The following is a 5,000-nucleotide window of genomic DNA, read 5'->3' on the forward strand; positions in this document are numbered from 1 at the left end:
AAATTTTTGAACTCCTAACTCATTCGAGGAGGGTCAGATTCATTGATCGTTTTAATGTACTTTCGAACCTTCAGTTCGGTTTTAGAAAGGCATGTAGCACTACTACTGCCATTTTTAATGTTGTAAGTGATATTTTACCCTCGTTTAACCAGAAGTCGTATACAGTAGCACTTATTTTGGATCTAAAGAAGGCTTTCGATACTGTGGATAGGAATATCCCTCTCCATAAGTTATCAATAAGAGGATTTAGAGGTATTGTCAACTCCTTTCTCTTTTCATACTTGAGTAACCGAAGGCAGTATGTTTGTATTGATGGCCATGTGTCTGATACTGGACCTATAAATTTTGTTAAATAAAAATAAAAATAAAATAAAAATAAAAACTATAATTTTAATTTTAATTTTAATTTTAATTTTAATTTTAATATTAATTATAATTAAAAATTATAATTATAATTATAATTATAATTTCAATTTTAATTTTAAATTTAATTTCAATTTTAATTTAAATTTTAGTTATAATTTCAATTTGAATTTTACTTTTGATATCAATTTTAATTGTAATTATAATTAATATAAATTAATATTGATAATTTTAATTAAAATTATTAATCCTAATTAAAAATAATAATTTTAATTAAAATTAATAATTTCAATTAAATTTAATAATTGATGATATAAAGCTCTCAAAATCTCGCCAAAACAACCTATAAAAACAACCAAATACAATACTCCAAATCTCTAAACAATCGTCAAAACAACAACCTCAAAAATCAGCGACATAAAATCCCACAAATCTCTAAAAAGCTGCCAAAAGAACAACCTCAAAAACCAGTGACATAAAATCTTCCAAATCTCTAAACAACTGCCAAAAGAATAACCTTAAAAACCACCGACATGAAATCTTCCAAATCTCTAAACAACTGCAAAAAGAGCAACCTTAAAAACCAGCGACATAAAATCTTCCAAATCTCTAAACAACTGCCAAAAGAACAACCTACCAGCGACATAAAATCCTCTAAATCTCTTAACAACTGCCAAAAGAACAACCTCAAAAACCACTGACATAAAATCTTTCAAATCTCTAAACAACTGCCAAAACAACAACCTCAAACACCAGTGACATAAAATCTTCCAAATCTCTAAACAACCTCAAAAACCATCGACATATAATCTTCCAAATCTCTAAACAACTGCTAAAAGAACAACCTTAAAAACCAGTGACATAAAATCTTCCAAATCTCTAAAAATCTGTCAAAAGAGCAACCTAAAAAACCCGCTACATAAAATCTTCCAAATCACTAAACATCTGTAAAAAGAACAACCTCAAAAACCAGCGACATAAAATCTTCCAACTCTCTAAACTGCTAAAAGAACAACTTCAAAAACCAGCAACATAAAATCCTCCAAATCTCTAAAAAACCGCCAAACCAACGACCTTTTCGACCAAGTGACCACCACCGCAAGAACATACAAATAAGATAACACATCTAACAACACAATAAATGAAATTGGTAAATATAAATGAAGGGGAGGAGTAAAGAGGAGGAGAAGAAGGGGAGGTGGCAAGGAGATATCGAAGAGGAGGGAAGGGAGGCAAGAAGGAGGAGGAGAGGAGGGGAGGGGTAAAAAAGAAGCCTGAGGAGAAGGAGCGTGAAAAGACGGGTAAGGGGGAAGAGGAGCAAGGAAAGCGTGGAGAGGGGAAAGAGGAAAATGTAAGAGGAGAGGGCATAAAAAGTACCCCCTTCTCCTTCCCTGGCCCCTCTCCTTCTGTTCCTCTTCACTTGCCCATCTCTCTCTTTATATATGGTGTGGGGTATCATATGGTTTTAGAAACCTCAATTATGAACACTGTGATAGGCTATCATCCACTGACATACTGTGGTGCAATACTTCGTCAGCAAGGGAAGTGCTCAGTTTCTATTGTCGGCATACCACTTTTTCGTGAGTAATTAAGAATTTTAAAGGAACAAAGACTGAGTGTAACCTATGCAGCACACTCGAAATCACTATACAGGTATAAATGCATCTACTTCCCGATATAAGAAGAACCAATTGCAAACAGTTTTTCCCGCTGCGGCAGTACAGCTGGAGTAGCTGCCTGGATGGACGTGGACGGTGATGCGTTTCACATGTCAAACACGTAAGGCACCCAGGGATATCACCATTAAGATTTACTTTTTTATATGTATATATATATATATAGATATTTATATATGTATAGATAATACAAGTCAAGAAATAAAAATCCATATATTGAATTTTTATTTTTATTTTGATATTTTGAGATTTTGGCGACCCCAGGAAAAGCACTTGGTGACCCCACTTGGGGTTGCAACCCCAGGGTTGGGAAACATGGAATTAGGTATATATAGGAAGCAAGCAGTAAGTAATTTTTTTCAATCTACAATGATATTCATAGTTTCTCTATTGCAGCCTATTAGCCTACAAAGTCCAGCAATTAGGCTAATCTTATTAAAATGCTACAAATAAATAATAACACTTCATACCTACTATCCTGTTTTATGACATCAATATATATTGCATCATATGTTAAGCATATAAAAAAATAATAATGAGAGACATGCAGTTCAATGATAAGAAAAAAAATAGTGAAGGAACTAAAAAGAATATGAGGGCAAAGTACACGTTCCACTTAGCTTCTTCAATAAAAAAAAAAAAATAATTTAATGATATCTGATCTTTGGTATTATCGGTAAAGTTTGTTATGTGATGAATAAGGGAAATAGGAAATTTTTCTAAAATATCAGAGCGTTTTCGACAATATAGTTGAGGATAATGCAAATCCATCTAGTTCCCTCATGAACAGAGTAAATTCATTACAATTCGAAAAGAAGATTAGTCATGGCTATTCAAATAAGACATATACAAGTAATAAAAATTAAAACAATTATTTCAAGAAAAAATCTCTTCGTTGAAATTTTTTCAAAACATATTCGATTGATGCATACAGATTACCATACTAAACATCTTATAGTTATAAAACAAATCCCTCAACCATAAAAACATACCGAAAAGAGCTTCCAGTTAAGAATTTTAGAATTGTAAATGAATCCTATTTGTTGTGTTCATACGAAAACCTTTGCTTTTAAATAGGATTTTCTGATTTACTTTTCTCGTTGGTCGTAAAAGAGTTATGGTATTTGTTTACAAGACCATTCTCTCCATATATTTCCAAATTATGCAGTCATGCAGCTCTTCCCCTCTTGTATAGTTATTAGGAGGCTCTTTAAATGTTGTAGGAAAGCATAAAATAACAAGATATGTTGAGCAAGGCGGACGGAGGGGTTGGCGTAGGGGTACCATTGTTGTCCGAGTACTCCATCCGACAGGTCTCTAATAGCTTACCTTGTTAATAGTATTGGATATCACCACCAATATATTGATCAACGCCCATAGCTACATTCCAGTGCTAATACAACCGGTTATAATCACTATTTTTTTTTTCGAGTTTATCCAATTGATAATTCTACGTTCCTAGGTGGCCTGGTCCCTCAAAAGTCGTCTAATGGCGCACCATTCAAATAATAAGTGCAGCAGTAGCCTGTTTACAAAGGAAAACACTGTTATTATAAAACCTTATTTGTTTTCAATCCAGGTTTCTAAGAATAGCCTTGAATATCACAGGGCCACGGATTTATGGGCCTTATTAAATCCAGAATGATGCATCAAAACTAGTTTATTTAACCCATCACCACAATAAACAAGAGACGCAGAACTATTGGCATCACCCCGATAGAGCACATTAGATATATATTAAAAATATATATTAAGATTGAAATGGAGTAATTAATAAAAAGTCTCAGTACCTTTAAATGTATATTTTATTTGGTAAATATTTCATCATAAATCCTATTAAAGTCTTTAAAAAATTTGTTTAGCATGCGTATTTTTTCCAGACGACGTCCTCTTAAGACGACATCTTGTTACACTAACGACATCTACCGACCACTGCCTACGGATGCCTACCGTATACGTACGGCTACTATAATACTTTTCCTCTTTTATTTACTATGAATGTAAAGAGAGTTCTATATGAGTAAGCGATTGTACCAACTGTGATGTATGGATCAGAGTTGTGGGGAATGAAAGTAATGGAGAGTCAGAAATTAAATGTGTTTGAGATGAAGTGTCTAAGTTGTATGGCTGGTGTATCTCGAGTAGATAGGGTTAGGAATGAAGTAGTGAGGGTGAGAACGGGTGTAAGAAATGAGTTAGCAGCTAGAGTGGATATGAATATGTTGAGGTGGTTTGACCATGTTGAGAAAATGGAAAATGGCTGTCTGTTAAAGAAGGTGATGAATGCAAGAGTTGATGGGAGAAGTACAAGAGGAAGGCCAAGGTTTGGGTGGATGGATGGAGTGAAGAAAGCTCTAGGCGATAGGAGGATAGATGTGAGAGAGGCAAGAGAGCGTGCTAGAAATGGGAAGGAATGGCGAGCGATTGTGACGCAGTTCCGGTAGGCCCTGCTGCTTCCTGCGGGGCCTTAGATGACCGCGGAGGTAGCAGCAGTAGGGGATTCAGCATTATGAAGCTTCATCTGTGGTGGATAACAGAGGAGGGTGGGCTGTGGCACCCTACCAGTACCAGCTGAACTCGGTTGAGTCCTTTGTCAGGTTGGGAGGAACGTCGAGAGTAGAGGTCCCCTTTTTGTTTTGTTTCATTTGTTGATGTCGGCTACCCCACAAAATTGGGGGAAGTGCCTCGGTATATGTATGATTTAATATACTATTATATTTAATTAAATTAAAATATCATACCTAGTTTAAAGGACGGTACAAAGTTTTCTTTGTATACAGGAAGAGGTGGTAACGGTGTACTAGGCTCTTCCACCTTGACAAAATATACAATCGAGCCAGATAACTAAAATAGGACTTCTTTCAGTCGAATTTAGGCGCCCACTTCTTATAGCTGTGCCACTGCCTCTAGATGATAGTGTGGGCACCAGCTTCCGAGTCCAAGAAGTTATAAGTGTGATTC

Source organism: Palaemon carinicauda, chromosome 11 (genome assembly GCF_036898095.1).
Source record: "Palaemon carinicauda isolate YSFRI2023 chromosome 11, ASM3689809v2, whole genome shotgun sequence".
In the NCBI taxonomy this organism is placed as follows: Eukaryota; Metazoa; Arthropoda; class Malacostraca; order Decapoda; family Palaemonidae; genus Palaemon; species Palaemon carinicauda.